The sequence below is a fragment of the Nicotiana tabacum genome, chromosome 7 (genome assembly GCF_000715075.1).
Source record: "Nicotiana tabacum cultivar K326 chromosome 7, ASM71507v2, whole genome shotgun sequence".
NCBI classification, from domain to species: Eukaryota; Viridiplantae; Streptophyta; class Magnoliopsida; order Solanales; family Solanaceae; genus Nicotiana; species Nicotiana tabacum.
This window is the reverse complement of record NC_134086.1, coordinates 64,437,540-64,455,377: the sequence shown is the minus strand read 5'-3', so window position 1 is coordinate 64,455,377 and position 17,838 is coordinate 64,437,540.

The window sequence follows — 17,838 nt, the reverse complement described above, 5'->3', positions numbered from 1 at the left end:
CGGCATTACCCGATAGCAGTAGGTTCCCCATGGCGTAATAAACGCTGTCTTCTCAGCATCCTCTTCGTCCATTAGGATCTGATGATAACCCGCATAGCAATCCACAAAGGATCCGATCTCGCGCCCAGCACAATTATCGATCAGGATATGAATGTTGGGTAACGGGAAATCGTCCTTGGGACTTGCTTTGTTGAGGTTGCGGTAGTCGACGCACACCCTGATTTTTCCATCCTTCTTTGGGACTGGTACCACATTGGCCAGCCACTCGGGATACCGAGTGACCCGAATGACCTTAGATTGTAATTGCTTAATCACCTCTTCTTTGATCTTTACACTCATTTCTGTTTTAAATTTCCTTAGTTTTTGCTTGACCGGAGGGTATGCCGGGTCAGTGGGTAGTTTGTGAACCACTAAATTGGTGCTCAATCCAGGCATATCATCATATGACCATGCAAAAACATCTTTGAATTCCCTGAGAGTTTCGATCAATTCTGCTTTGACATTCGGCTCAATGTGGATGCTAATTTTGGTCTCTTGGACGTTATCAGCGTCTCCTAGATTTACAGCCTCGGTGTCATTTAAATTAGGCTTGGGTTTCTCTTCAAATTGACACAGTTCTCGGTTTATTTCTTCGAAGGCTTCCCCTTCGTCACCTTCGGATTCATTATCACAAACGACCTCTTGCATCGTTGAGTCAGATTCAGATTGATTTATTAGACTAGGTCGAAGATCCGCTGTGCATGCCATGTCATCAGGACCAGTAAAAAGAGAACTGTTCAAAAAGAAAAAGAACAAAACAAGAAATTAAAATGGGACAAAAGAAAAGAACTTTATTAAATTTGCCGGATAAAAAGGGTTCACACTTTTACAAAACGAAAGTAAAACTGGGATTACACCCTTGAATAATCCGATCAAACAAACAAACAAACAAAACATTAATCAAAGCCTACTACCAAGACTCCCCTCGGACAGGAAGAGGAGTAACCGTCCAATTGTTGGTCTTGGCCTTAGGCCCCACGAATTGTATCTCTGCTCTGCTGGAACCCTCTCCAGCTTCCACCATACTGACATCCGCGAATAGTCTCTCAAAACTCTGATTTAGGTCTTCACTTATGCCGATCAAAGGTCCTCGAATCTTTGGGATCGCTGACCCCTTGGCACTAGCTTTAACAAAAGACCTTGAGAGGCGTGGCACTGGTTTAGGCAGAAACCAGACTCTCTTCTTCATTTTTCGTGCTTGCTTCCTGTCTGCTGCGGTTGGTTTGAACCCCAACCCGAAAGTTTCCAGATTCTTAGGAAGGGAGACAGGTTGGACTATCCCTTGAAGTTCAACTCCCAGGCCTTTTCCCGGCACAAACCCATTACCCAGCATTTCTGATATCATCATGATTGTTGCGGCAGCTACCCTACGGTGCAGGATGATTTCTCCTTCAGAAATTTTGTTGGCCGACCCTGTATCGAGAATCTGGTAGACCCAGGGACCCTTGTCATCAGTGGTCTCTATGAAAGGCACAATGGTTCCGCCCATGGTGCATGTTGTATCCTCGCCGTGTAACACGACCTCTTGTCTTTCCCACTCGAACTTCACTGTCTGATGTAGGGTGGAAGGCACCGCTTTAGCTGCGTGAATCCAGGGTCGTCCTAACAGCAAGTTGTAAGATACCGTGGCGTCCAATACCTGGAATTCCATGGTAAACAGGACCGGGCCAATGGTTAGTTCAAGTACAACATCCCCCACAGTGGCTGTTCCGTTTCCGTCAAACCCTCGGACACAGATGCTATTCTCCCGGATTCTTCCACGGTCAATCTTTAACTGGTCCAGGGTGGATAATGGACAAATATTGGCGCTTGAGCCGTTATCCACCAATACTCGGGTTACCACCGAGTCTTCACATTTGACAGCTAGGTATAGAGCTTTGTTATGCTCCGTACCTTCCACCGGCAGGTCATCATCGGAGAATGTCACTCTGTTCACCTCGAAAATCTTGCTAGCAATGGTTTCCAGGTGGTTTACAGAAATCTCACTGGGTACATGGGCCTCGTTCAATATCTTTAACAGGGCCCGGCGATGTTCCTCGGAATGGAGGAGTAATGACAATAGTGAGATCTGGGCAGGTGTTTTTCTCAGCTGCTCAACCACGGAATAGTCTTGCACTTTCATCTTCCTCAGGAAGTCTTCAGCCTCTTCTTCTGACACTGGCTTCTTGGTTGCCACTGGGTTGGTTTTTCTTAACTCCACCGGAGCAAAACATCGACCTGATCGAGTCAGCCCTTGCGCTTCACAACTGACTTCTTCCACCTGTTTTCCTTGGTACGTCACCACTGCTTTTTCATATTTCCAGGGCACAGCCCTGCTGTCAAGCATAGGCAGTTGGACCACCGGCTTTATGGTCACCCGTTCTCTACATACCCCTTTCAACATGACTGCCGGTGTGGGCAGGATCCCTGGTATTACCAATTTGCTTGGCTCGGGTTTGCTTGTTATGACGGACGGGTTCTTCCCCTATATTACTACCGGCTTGACGCCTTCTCCCTGCGACTGTACCTTTGTTCCTCCACCGGTTAAGACTTCTTTTGGGGCAGCTTGGATCATCATCACTGTTTGTGAGGGTTTTCTTAATTCTCCTCCCTCACACACCAAATCAATCATGTGAGTTTCGTGGTGCGTTGGCAGTGGGTTTTGGTTGATGTTAGGAGCCTCCGGTGTCTGGACCTCGATCTTATTGGTGTCAATAAGATCCTGTATGGCATGCCTTAACTTCCAACACTTCTCGGTATCGTGCCCGAGCATCCCTGAACAGTATTCACAACTGATTGAACGATCCAAATTCTGAGGCGGGGGATTTGGTTCCCGAGTATGGACGGGACTAACCAAACCCAATTGCCGCAGCTTGTGGAACACAGCGGTGTAGGTTTCTCCCAGTTCGGTGAAGGTTCTTTGCTTCCGCAACCTGTCATTTCTGGCATCTGGATTTCCCCGGAAACCTGCCCCTGAAGGATTTCTATATGCCCTTGGTGGAGGGTAAGTGTTTTGTGGTGGTGCATATATGTTCTGGGGAGCCGGTGCGCGCCATTGTGGGCGAACCGGAGGCTGAGTGTATACCTGGGCTTGGTGTACGGAACAATGTGGTTCTCGAGGTGGATAGAAATTTTGTGGTGGGTTGTATGGGAAGTTTGACCTGTGAGGCCTGGGTTGGTTGTAGTGCGGCCTGCCAGCCCTGGACCAACTTCCTGCCTCGATCGTGGCAACCTCTTCTTTCTTTCTTCTTAACGCACCTCCTGTGCCGCTTTGAATAGCCTGGGTTGTGGCCTTAAGTGCCGAATAGTTTAAGATCTTGTCCGACCTCAAACCTTCTTCTATAATGACCCCTATTTTGACCACCTCGTTGAAAGATTTTCCAACCGTTGTCACCAAGTGACCAAAGTAGGTTGGATCCAATGTCTGCAAAAAGTAGTCTACCATCTCTCCCTCTCTCATGGGAGGATCGACCCTAGCTGCTTGTTCTCTCCAGCGGAACCCGAACTCGCGAAAACTTTCCCTGGGTTTCTTCCCAGTTCTCAGTAACGTGAGACGGTCAGGAACTATCTCCAGATTGTACTGGAAATGACCTGCAAAAGCCTACGCCAGGTCATCCCACGTGTACCACCTGCTGAAATCCTGCCTGGTATACCATTCCAGTGCAGATCCGCTCAGACTTTGGCCGAAATAAGCTATCAAAAGTTCATCCTTGCCTCCTGCCCCTCTCATTTTGCTACAGAATCCCCGCAAATGTGCCATGGGATCACCGTGCCCTTCATATAAATCAAACTTGGGCATCTTGAACCCAGCCGGGAGTTGGACATCTGGGAAAGGGCACAGATCTTTGTATGCCACGCTGACTCGATTGCCCAACCCGTGCAAGTTCCTGAAGGACTGCTCCAGGCTTTTGAACTTTCTTAACACTTCATCCTGTTCAGGGGCCTTAACCGGCTTCTCAACCTCTGCCGGTATTTCTAAATGGGGATTGTAAGCCTGTGGTTCCGGTGCGTGGAATGTAGGCTCAGGGGGATAGTATTGTGTATCGTGAGCCTGAAACAATGGCTCATTGGTCGTTCGCTGCAAAGGGGCTGATGTAGGTCCCACAAAAATGGGAATATTGGGTGTTGGGAGAGGTTGATGGGGTGGTGGAGCTTGGGAATCATGAGGGCTTCTTTCTTGATGATAGAGGGGATTTGGGCGGCTTGTGGAAGGGCCAGAGTGAGGGTACTCCGGCATGTGTCCCAGTGTCTCAGGGCTCTTTTGCGTTTTGGCCAGGGCTAGCTGCATTGCATGCATCTCTAGTCCCATCCTTTCAATCTTTTCCATTGCCTCTTTTAGCAACTGGCTCATCGGCCTTTCTTCCTCATTACTATTCTCTGAAGTAGTCATGCTTGTTGCTACCGGTCCTTTGGATCTGGTTTGGTATGAATGTGTTGCCAGAATTCTTTAACAACTAACTGTCTGGTATCAGACAACAACAAACTTTGTTAGTGTTAGAGCTTAACAGATTTGATCATAACACATAGAGGATGCAATGCACCTAGGCAGTTACCCGTTTCTACATGCTTTGTTTCAAACCACATGCGTCATCCCGGTTTGTTCATTCGTCTCTTTTTAAAGTATATTGCGAAACCCCGCGTTTTTTATTTTTTATTTTTTATTTTTTTTATTTACATTTTTTCTTTATTTATTAAAAGCGGTCGAATCTTATGGGGATTGCCTACGTATCACGTCCCCGCGTGAATCAGACTAGGCGTAGTTCTGCCTTAAAGTAAAGAAACACACAATTCTTGTGAAATCATTAAATTCATTCTCAAAATGTTGCTATTACAAATTTCATCAAGCAAGGAATAGCAATAGTACAAACTCCACAGTTCTTAACCCGTTTTGACTAAAAGAAAGGAAAATAACATATGGAAAAACGACAGGACTCAACCAAAGATTAATTTTTCAACTTAGGGACCCGCGAGGCATCATTCGGCCTTTCCGCGGCCCTTGGTGTGAGGTCCCTCTGCAGGTTTTTCAACTCATTCATGATTCGGTGGACGCAACCCATGATGGAAACAAGGAGGGTCTTTCGAGGCTTTTGCTCGCATGCCAAGCATCTCATGTAGATGTAATGCCCAATCTCGTCGATCTTTCCCCGTATGTTGTCCCTTTCTGTGAACAAATGCCTTATCTGTTGGTTCTTCAACCCCAGTGTTTGCGCATTGTTGGCAAGCTGATCCAGGAACATCTCCGTTTGCCTTTCCATTCTGGTCATTGCATCGTAATATTGTCTTCTGTCGGCTTGGGCATTTCGTGTTTGCTTGCGGATCCTTTCTCGAATAGAGGCATTCGTTTCCCTTAATGTCCCGATGCTCAGTTCATACTCCCTTACGACTTGTTGTAGGCGCTGCCTCCGAGCCATCGCACCCTTTGCCCACTTGGTTCGCAATTTTGCTGCGCTGGCCCTGGCTTTTTCCAAATCTTCCTGGCATTCCGCAACCTGATCTTTTAACCCTGCTATCAATCTTTTATCTGCCCGGCTTCTTAGCTGGCTATTAGCCTCTTTTTTCATTCTCCGGATCTGAGCTTTGAGGATCTCGCCTTCTCTGATTAACTTGTTCTTTTCTCCCTTGTGGGCAGCAGACTGTAATTGGCACTCAAACTTCATATCCTGAACTTGTTGCTTCAGTTTGCCTGCTTTGACAAGATATTCCTGCTCTTTGGCCAACCAGCCCCACTGTTCTTGTGAAGATTTGGCAAATTCTTGCATGTGAGGTCTTTTGGTCGGTCTTCCAGATGATGTCTCCCCTTTGTACCAGGCCTAATACCCGGGCGAAACTTCCCCTTTTGCCCTATTCATTACACAAGTATTTGCTTCTAAGTATTGACATTGGCTCCAAATTTGACGAACCCTTGCTTCAGGAAACTGGCCGTCGGGACTGATCTCGATTACCTGGATGCTCAGATCCTCGTCTTTCGGCACTATTTGATACCTCCCAAGTTGCCTTAAAACCCGATGCGGCGCGTATGGTTGAATACTCTTAAGTCCCATCAAGAGAAAATGGGGCCTGGCTGCTGGCATGTATATGACTTCGTCGATCGGTAACCACCCTAGCGTCCACTGTATTTGACTGGCGTTGAGGGTATGGAAACATGAGGTCCATGCTGTGACTCCTTCTGGCAGGTAGGTTTCATCAACTCTGGTATAGAACTCCTCTATGCAGGTCTTTCCAGCGGACCCATGGCTCAAAAACTGGGCTCGGTGACATAGGTGTTCGGTCATCCACATTTGCAACAACAAATTGCAACCCTCGAAAAAGCTTCCTCCGGCTTTGCAAGAAGTGAGTGCCCTGAATATATCAGATACTATCATGGGCGCCAACGTACTATCACTCTGTGTGAGCAACGTACTGACGACCCCTGCTATCTTTATGTCAATATTCCCATCTTTTCTTGGGAATACTAGTAGTCCTAAGAAAGTTATCATGAAAGCAATTCGTCTATGTTCTTCCCACTTTTGGCGATTACCTTTGCTGCACAACTGGTTTTCTGGCTTGTCGAATCCTCCTATGTGACCATATCTTTGATATATGAAACTCATGCTGCAAAAACCTTTTGCCAAGTCAGGGTTATGAATTGTTCTGACTATCTTTAAGGAGTCCAGGAACCGGTGTATTGCTACAGCTCTTGGAGCAATCAGATATTTGTGCCTCAAAGGAGTCTCAGTGCTGCCGATATACCCTGCTATTTCTTCTAAAGTTGGGGTAAGTTCAAAAATCTGAGAAACGGAAGACATTGTGCGCAGGATCCCAGTGGGGGACTAGTGCCCTTATGATATCTCCTCGTGGCCTGATATCCAACAAACTCGTGAGGCCTTTCAGATACTTCTTGATTTCATCATGCCCTTCTTTGCCCAAATCATTCCACCAGAGCCGCAATTGGAGGGGAATTTTATTCATGATTGAAAAGGGTTCAGTCGGAATCGTGCTCATTCTGCACATTTATTAATAAGATTTTAACAAACGACACTTATCCTGATAAAAACAAAAATATATGCGATTTTTGTGAATTTTGAATTTTCGTATATATATAAAAACTTTCTAAAGATGTCAATAACGGAAAATATTTTGGATTTTTGTTTCGAAAACTGGGAGCCTGAAAGGACTTTTCTAGACCTTCAGCAAGACAAATACTTTTGTCACAAATAAAGATATATATACATCTTGAAGTAAAGAAAAACTTTTGAATTTTTCATATATATACATATATTTGCAACAAATAATAAAAGTAAAGACAACATAAGACTCCTTTTTTATTATTATTTTCATAAAAAAAAACCATTTTAAAAATAAGATCTTTTTTTTTAATTTTTATGACAAGACAAACTCTATATTTCTATTGATTATTTTATTTTTTGAAAACAGAACAACGACTTTTTTTCAAAATTTTGGCAGAGTTTTGACAGTATTTGTTTTTTCTTTTTTTTCAACAATAAACAATCAACTCCTAACCGTTATTTCCTTTTTTTTCACAATATTCCAAATATTCAAACCGGTCAGCATGCGGGCATGAGACAAATAAATGCACGGAAAACAATAGGATGCATCAGAATGGTCTTTTCATATCAGGTTGCTAGTCCTAGACGGACCCAACCCCTGTGTTGAGTCCCCTAAGTCATATGCAACATGATGCAAATAAGCGTTCCTACTAGGGATCCGGCATGAAGTCACGTTATTCTATGTTCAAAACCTGGAACGGTGTTCTAGACAGTGTACCCGAGCGGACGACTCGAGTAGGAAGGAGCTCCTTTCCGGGAACCAAAAGGCCAGCCGGCTTAGAAACTTTCCGAGCCTCTTTTATTTAGGGTATGACACTAACAGAATAAGGAGTCTCAACCAGTGAGCACATCCCCGGAGGTAAGAAGAGAAAGGTTTCGGCACAGTTTATATACAGTTCAAATAATATCAAAGCGGTAAAAGCAGCATTTAGCACATTAGGCTCAGGACATGTAATAATCAGATAATAAATAAAGCCAAATAATAACAATTATTCTAAGCTCGAATTCTTAACCCTGAACCAGTGGTTCTGGGTAAATACTGATCCCCAGTGGAGTCGCCAGGTCCTGTCACACCTCCTTTTTCCGCGCCCGCGGGCGCAAGGAGTTTTTCCAATTAAAGGACAATCGAAAGGGGATTTATTTGTTTATTTCAGAGTCGCCACTTGGGAGATTTAGGGTGTCCCAAGTCACCAATTTTAATCCCGAATCGAGGAAAATAATGACTCTATATTACAGTCTGCGTACCAGAAATCCGGATAAGGAATTCTGTTAACCCGGGAGAAGGTGTTAGGCATTCCCGAGTTCCGTGGTTCTAGCACGGTCGCTCAACTGTTATATTCGGCTTATTTATCTGATTTTTAATACAATTATGAACCTATGTGCCAATTTTATCTTTTATCCGCTTTTATCGTTCACTGTTATTTTTATAGGACTTGCAACGTCGTGAAAACATATCTCGAACCACGTTACATCAATGCACCCGTGGTTATTGATATATCTCGACTCGGTTGAGATTTGGATTTTGGTCACATAAATGTGCACCCGAATTAAGAAAAATAAATTATTTAAGACGCGCCTAAAGCAACTAACGTATGGTTGTTTTGGGGAGGGCCGTAAAATTCGCTAAATGACCTGTCCCGAATTATAAGTGTTTTAATATATATACAGTTGGAGAGCCCCTTGGCTGTGTACATTTTTTATTTTTGACGAGGCTCGTCTCGTTCTACTTTTAAAAGGAATTAGCGACGTCATGGATATGCCTCTCGGATCACGTCACAATCAATGTACCCGTGATTAGAAATACATTTCGAATCCGTCGAGATTTGGATTTGGGTCACATAAATGTGCACCCGAGTTTTTAAGAAGGTAAGGCTTATTAAAGCGCATCCTAAAGAGACTAATGTATTGTTATTTTAGGAGGGTTGTGAGATTTGCTAAACAACCCGTCCCGGAAACTAAATGCTTCAATAATATACATTTAACAAGGGCCCCGCATCTGCGCGTTTTGTTTATTTTCGTCGAGGCTCATCTCGTTCTTATTTTTTAAAGGATATCCTATAGCAACTACGTTTCTTGTCGTGTTCGTCTCTATCAATTGAAAACAGTAGATAGTCCTAATTAATTACATGCTTGCAAGTTGTTTGTAATGTAATTAGGAAATGCTTCAAAATCAGGACCGAAGCTGCGTGCACAGTCGGCCAAACGAATAATCATGGGCCCAAATCCAGCCCACGCGCGGTTGGCCAGACCTGGGCCACTGCTCGTTCGATGCGGGCCTGTCTAGTCTGTCTTCGACCTGGGCTCGACCCTTGTGAGGTTGAGGCCGTGAACTCGTTCTGGGTTCTATTGGCGTGGTATAAAGGGATCGCCTATTAAAGGGAAAGAAATTAACTAGTAGGGGATAGTTTTCATGCTTGGCCTACATTAAAGAATATACTACACAGTTAAACTAAGTCTAAGATACAACCTATTATATTGGGAATATTTTCACCTAACAACATACATATATAAACTAACATTCAGCTAATCTACATTGATATATACTGGGCATACAGGCTACTTCCATTGTCAAAACAGGAATGAAAATTATTATACAGTACATGATATCTAATGTAACAATTTATGTATAAAAGTCACTCTTCAGGTCTTTTCTTTTGTATTCATGCTCAACTTTCCAATTACATTTGACAGAGTATTAGTCATGTACCTGGTATAGAGAGACAAAAGAAGAAAGAAATGATCAGCTGGGCAGTATGCAGTAAATACAGCAGCAGCAGACACACAGCAACAACACAGCAACAACCAACTAGACCAAGTGTTTTCCACAGCCACAGATAACCAACAATATCTCCCAGAATACAAGGACTAGCAGATAGTCGACACCAAGCCAGCAATCCCAGGAAAGAGTAAGGAAATAACAGCAGTAACTGAGGGTTCACATGCAGTAAAACTAATAGTTCAACAACCAACAAACAACTCAGCCAATGCAAGCAACAGAACTTGGCCAAGACAGCTTTGACCAATATGCACTCTTGTACAACTTTCAGGCAGTGTTTGGTTACAATGTCTATTGGAAACTACCTTATGTTATTCAGCTTTCTTTAAACTCAGTAAACCTTTCTTTAGACTAAAAGTTTCAGCTTTAAAACTCAAAATTCCAGCCTTTTCTCTCTTTTTTCTGAAGACTAAAAGTCCACCCTGTTTAAGTTCTCAAATGGCTTATTTATAAGCCAAAAACCAGTGCAGTTAAGCTGCCCTTTTTTGCTGCAACTTGCAGCCTGCCCATACTCTTTAAAGCCCATGCCTAAGCATCTTTGGTGTCAGCCCCTTTGTTCCCCACGCCTGGTCCTTGTTTAATCAAGAGTTATGGGCTCGTTTTATTTATTCATTTTAAACCCATACTCTTGTGTCTTGTCCCCCCATTGGCATTAGTTTAATCCTAATTTGGTACCCCATTTGTCAGCCCACTTAAACTAATTACTTCTGTTCTTTTTAACACCCCAGAATACCCCTGTCAACCTTGATTATTACTGCCCCTGCCTATTGTAGCATCAAGGCATTTTTGGACTGATGAAAGTTCGAACTCAAGACTGCCTGGGCTGAACCTTTTCAGTCAGTTTTACAGTGCAAACAAACCATTTCAAACAATGCTGGGGCATACAGTTAGTGGCAAAGCTCAATTAGTCATGCGATATTATTAGCTCATTCGATTTATTAGTTATAGAAACTAATCAACGACATTTATCGAGTCGACTATACTAATTATAGCAGGTAATAATCAGTCGCTCACATAAACAATACGTTCAGGGACCTAAGGGGTATCAGACAACTTTTGTTAAATTACTGGGCCTATATGAATTAGTTCATTTGACGACTAATCTAACTGACGATCATGTTTATCACAGAGTGTATTCAGAACAAACAGAAGACAATCGACCAAATAAAAGGCCTTTAACAGAGATGGGAGAAACCCGAAAAAAATAAATAACAACATAACAAACAACACAACAGAACAGGCTGACAACTTAACTTAAAACGAAAGAAAGAAAAACTTACCAAAAGGTTTGAAATCGAAAATGACCCAAATTCTGATTCAACTTCGAACCCTTGAGGCCGAACAAACTTTAATCAGGGTGTTCTCACATGAGAACACCTTGATTAAGGCCTATTAGACCTCAAACCCTTGTCGAAACTGGTCGGGTCCCCCAGGTGCATGTGTTTCAAGTTCTGGATTTCCTAGATCTGGATTTTTAGGAGTTGTGGGTAGATTCGGACCAAACCAAGCTTGGTTTGGTCACGAGGAAGGTCAGGAGAGTGTCTAGTATGAAGATGGGGTGGTTTGGCATAGGTCCAGGTTCGACTCAAATCTTCAAATGAAGATTCGAGTCGAAGGAAAGTGATTCGAGTCTAGGGAGTAACAGATCCATGTTCAGGAGAGTGAGGGGGGCTTAGGGTGTTCAGGAGGTGGCCACCGGCGTCCATGCCGCCAGCTTTAATGGCGAGGGAGACGGGGGCGGCTAGGGTTTCTAATGGGAGGTCCGGCTTTGAGCTTGGGGACGAAGGGGTTGGGTGTTGGTATAGGGGGCGTGGGTGTAAGAGAAGGTTTATATATGGTCTATGGGATTGGATCTGAGCCGTTAGATCAGATGATCTCAACGGCTTGGATCTGATGCTGAGAAATGAGACGGGGTTGTTTGGTAGTTAAACGGGGTCGTTTGGTTTAAGTGAGGGGTTGGGTCAGGCTGGTTATTTGGGTCGGGTTTTGAAGCGGGTTACTTGATAGAGGTCCTGAGCCGTTGGATCGAGAGTTTGAACGGCCCAGATTGATTTGCCTGAAACGGCGTCGTTTCAGAAGAGGCCTGGGCAGCCGGACTTGGACTGGGTCAGATCGTTGGTTTGGGCCTGTTTTTGTCTTATTTTTTTGGGCCCAAATTGATTTCAACTTTCTTTTGTTTTCCCATTTAAAGAAAAAAAATAACAAATAAAACAAATGAAATTAACACAAATAACAATATGGCATTTCAACATAATTATCATACCAAGTAAGTTAAATCACAACCTAAAACGGACAATGCACATATATTTATATTTTGAATTTTCTTTTAACGCCACATATATTTTTTGTATTTTTGTTTGATAATGACTAGATGCAAAATGGACAGACTCACAAACGACTAACAACACATGTCACGGAAAGATCGAAAAATTGTACAGCGAAGTCTTTTGCCACTATTTTTATTTTCTTTTGGAGCGATAGTCCGTGAAGCAAAAATCACGTGCTTACAGCTGCCCCTCTTTGCACGAAGACACGAAGGGTTTTCGCGCAAAGATAAAGCGAGCGATTTTTGCCCGTCTGAATACTCCGTGTGAAGCATTTTTTGAAAAAGATTTGACCGAACCCTGTTCCAGAAATGTTGCAGCACTTATATTCCTTTAGAGGCTCATAGATAGATGTCGACTCATGTATAATTTGGTATGCTTTGTCGGTTGATTTTTGTTGTATAGTCTTTCATGGTAGCATGGTATCTCGTACCTTATATATAGTTTCTTGATTGTCTGGTCATTCCATGTTATGTATGTTCATGTCATCATATTTTGTTGTTAGTTGTCCATGATCCATGTCTACCAATTATATTGATCTCGTCGGCCCTAAAAGATAATAAAGAAGGTTAGACAAAATGTACGTTGGTGCTCGGCAAGTATGGTCGGGTGCTAGTCATGGCCTTCCAGTTTGGGTCGTGACATAGTCGAACCTCGCCACTCAATCCGTGGCAACCCTGGCATAGCCAACATCACTGTCTTAGCATGATATTCCAAAATAGCACGACACGGAGATAGCCAATCCATGCCTAATATCGCATCAAATCAACCATACAAAGCAACAAGAGATCCACTCAGGCATCCAAACCCTCAATAGTCACTACACACGACCGATATACACGGTCCACAACAATAGTGTACGCAGCGAAATTAGAGGACTTAATTTCTAGCTATCAAGTCATTTCAGACGAATGTCTCGAGACCCCGAAGACGGGGAGCCAAGGCCGTGTCCCCTCCCTCGGGGCCCGTCAAGGCCCGACTCAGAGAAGACGGAAATCAAAGCCAGAACAGAGGGGAAAGCTCCCAAGGCACGCATCTAAGTCTAACAAAGCCGGCCCATCTAGGGCCTACGCCGAAGCGTCGCGTCTAGTCGTCCCATCTCCATACTTAAACAATTAATGCATGTTCTACTATAGCCGAGTTCCCCTCCTATATAAAGGGAACTCGTGATACCTTGTAAAGTGTTGATGTTGCTCCATTTTTTCACAAGTGCAATAATATCTCTCTCTCTCTCTCTCTCTCTTCTTTCTAATCTGCTCGTCCTCACTGGCCCAAGGCCACTTTAGCATTTATCGCTTTCTTACTTTTTCTTCATTATATTGTTTGGTATTGGCCATGAAGAGCCTTGTTTAATCATATCCTTAACTGTTGTCCCATTTCCGATTGCCCCCGATAGCCCGAGCTTGACCCAGGCGTCGACCCCGAAGCCCCTCGTCGGCCTATCCTACACCCGGGTAGCAAGTTCATTGGCTCGTTCAACCCTTTATTTTAGCCTTTATACCCTTTATAAAACAACTCGGGCAGTAAGCCTTTAGTTTTGGTTATCGCCCCATTTTTAGCTTGCATCTCATCGTTAATTTTTGTATTCTTAGCATCCACTACTCTAAACAACTAGCTCGAGAATAGATCACGTATTTTTAGAATCCTATTTATAAATTTAATTGTGGTTACCATTTTCACGGTAAACAAATAGTATCGCCCATCAGAGTAGATACATGAACAGATGAAATAAGAGACTCGTGGGGCATATCCAAATAATGGGCAAAATATGATGAAACATGAGAAAAGGTGGAATCAGATCAAATAATATAGAGGCATCTCTGTGGTATACTGAGATAATACCTGTAATCACAGCATCTGAAGCAATAGCATCTGGTCTGGCTGGGAGGGCATAGAAATGGGCCTGACCACCACCTAATCAACCTCCCCCTCTAGGGCGACCTCTAGCTGACTGACCTTCACCCCTAGATGACTCCTCTTCTGGGATGAACCTCACATAAGACGGGGACAGAACCTCTTAATATGACCCAAATCTCCACACTCGAAGCAACCCCTTGCAGCAAGTGGCGGTGGGTATTGAATGGAGCCTCGCGCACCAGGATGCCTGTCGCGTCCCTTTTTTCTCTCGTGGAGTCCGTTTTCAACATTGACATGGGGGAACAAATCTTTTACTTTTGGGAATTGGGTATCTAAAGAGTCGCCACCTAATGGATTAAGGTGTGTTATGGAACCTACAGCAATTAACTCATGTAACCAGTTTGCATTACCCGAGATTAGGGTAAGGGTTAGGAATAACCTTGAGGGGAAGGTGTTAGGCACCCCTCGCAGTCCACAACGGTGGGTCCCAGCCAAAATTAGTTATGTGAATTTTTCATTTAACAAGTAAGCGGTCTCAACCCATATTTGCAAATAAAGGTAGTTTACACAGTCTAAACACATATACAATCAAGAAAGTTTAGGTGGTCTAAGCATATGTAAATTAAGGAGGTTTGAACACTCCAAGCATACATACATAAACCAAGGAAGTTTAGGTAGTCTAAGCACACATATGTGAATTGGGAAAGGGAAGTCCTAAGTTGATTAGCCTATAGGATCAATCTGTGCAATACCCAGTAATCATCCTCAACTAGAGGGGCTACACGTGACATTAGCGCGCATGTCATCATATCCTTGTACTACCCATTACCCTCCCCTTAGTGGTTATATAAGCGAGTTTAATTAACGAACTCTAAGCGTGCTTTACCCGTCCCTTCCTTGTGGTTCCGGAAGCATTTATAACCTTTATACTTAGGCAGTTCTACACACTCCTAAGGTATTTAAAAGGTAAAATCTAAGCGACAACAAAGAACACATATGACTGTCAAATAGGAAACAATTAGGGGCTCATGTTTGCCTACACACATAATCAGATACATAGCATGTCTCAAAACAACCATTTTAAAGAAATTCAAAAAGCCTAGGAACATGATATCTAGATGAACATTACAGGTACATAATATACATCATTTGTTTTAAAGAGAAGTGGCAGAATCCTAACCAGCTTGTCTACTAGTTTTAAAGCCTGTTAAGCCTGAACAATTTCACATATAAATAGAACCTGATTTCACAGTTATTTAATGGCCTAAGACTTGCCTAGGCGTGGGTCTGTATGTAGTCATAATCTGGGAATTAATTAAACAAGTTGAAGTTATTTAGTCCTATAGGCATGCTGATCTAAGTGGTTAATATTACAAAAAAGTGATTTTAGGCTTGTTTACACTAGGACATGATATCTATGTATTGGACTATTTTAATCCTTTTTTATAGACAGTTATTTATTCACAAAGAATGTAGACATAGTTTAGAGCCAATGCAAACAAAGTCCTAAACCAGGATTTCTAATGCATGTAAAGATGATCATTTTTATTAGGCATAATTACAGTAGCAGTTTAATGTCATGATTTCCCGGTGATAATAACTTATGCGAAGTCAGAGAAAGAAGTGATGAACTTATAACATGTTTCTAATATGCAAGAATATAAACGTAAGTGTCCTAAGGTAGGTTTTCTAATGAAAATATTGTAGACTTATGACATGTTTTGATGCAAGTAACATAGCATACGGGCCTAGAACATATTTCTATCATAACATGCACTTAAAGCAGGATTTCCGTTGCAAATATGTATATAAACTGAGAGCATGATTTCTACTATGTATCAACCTAAAGCATAATATCTACCCAATTTCACACAAACATCATATAGGAAACTCCTTTTTTACTAATCACCCCAACATCTCTTTAGAAATAATATTATTACAGATCGGGATCAAATGAATTATATAAGTAAATTAAACTATATTATAGAAAGCATAAATGAGGCCCAAAGTAAACCTGGGAAAGCCATGACTTCAACAAAGTATCAAAAACCAACGATCTCACAACCAGTAATGTGTTCCTTGGTGTGTCAGAGTTCCCTAAGGACCTCAAGGATCTTGGGCAGTGCTCACCCCAAGACCATTTCTCAAATAGGGATTAGTCATCTGTAGTGTGGAAGGGCCAGCCCTGGTATGCTAGAGTTCAGGGAAATCTCAAGGATCCCTAAGCAGTACACATACTAGAGAGGTAGAACTTAATAATCTAGGAATTGGGTGAGAGTGCTTGACATAGTATTGAAAGACTTAGTGAAAGAGTTTAGAAGTGGAAAGATTCAGAAACAATTTGAAAGATACTAGGAGAATGCTAGGAGTATGAGCAGCAGTTTGAAATCATTTTGAGAAAAAACATAGTCAGTAAACAACCTAATCAATCATAGAATACCCAGATTCACTTAACAAGCAATCTTACAAACAAGGGGTGAAGGGGATTGGGAAACACATAGGGTTGAAACCATATAAACAACAAATCAACCAGGGGTCTACTAAACAAGTTAGTCATGGTGATAGACAGTTAAGACATTGAGAAAGAATGTAACAGAGTCATGTTGAAAACACAAATGTGTTGTGAACAGAATTGGACACAATCAGGACCAATTGAATGCAATAACTAACATAGTCATACCAATTTGAGGGAGGGTGTAAGGGAACTAAGGCAGGTATAAGTGAAGTCAGTCATGCTGATTATACATAAGGCATAATTTAGAAATGCTTAATAACAGCAAACAAAGAAATAAGTTGAGTAACTAATACAGGAATAAACATGGATGTATAGACATGGAACACATAAGGTCAAGTATCAAAATTTAATTAGAGACATACTAGTTAATGGAGAAAAATGCATAATATGGAAAAAACAGGTGCAATTCCACTATCTAGCCTTGGCTTTCAGCCAGCTAGACCAACAGTAGCACATGTACCAAAGAAAGAAGAGAGAGTTTGAATGTATGTGTGTGTATTCTGAGATGTGTTCGTGTGTTGAAGGAACAAAATGAGAGTGCTTATATAGCAGTTCAAGAGTAGAGCCAATAAGGTAAAAGAATAAAAAATCAACAATTAAGGGCAATTAGAATCCAATCACATAAGGAATTCAAAATAGACTCCTTTAATTAGGGATAATTGATCAAATGGTAATAACAAGGGTCTAAGTAATGAAAGAATCCCAATTATACAATGTAAAGGAATCATGAAGAATCCAAAAAACCATGTGGATAGCTTATTAAGGCGAGGCAGGTAAATATTGCAAATAAGGTAAAGGAAATAATCAATCAGTGCTTGATTGCGGATAGGAAATTAGGGAATTATACAAAAAATAACTCTAATTGAATCTCAAATAAGGCAAGAAGTAGGTTTAACAGTCAGTCAGGGTTAGAGTCATAAATCAAGCAATTAATCACACGAATAAGGCAATCATAGATAATTAAAGACCAATCAAAGGTTATTTAAACCGTAAATAAACAAGAGATGTATATTAAGAGCCTCAGGATTAAGGGAAATGAACAAAATTTTAAAGTTACTTTAGTAAATAAATGAAACCCTAGATAAAATAACAGACAAGAGGATGAAATCAAATAATGAATGGTCAGTCAATTGAGCCATAAACATAATCATGCAAGAAAGATTAAATAAACACGAGGATCTCAAAAAAGCTTTTGCGAAAACAGAAGAAGTAGAAAAACCCTAATTTGAAAACACTTAGAGTTGATTGACAGTATAGAGGTGTCACAACCCAAATTCCACTAAGGGTCGTGATGGCGTCAGA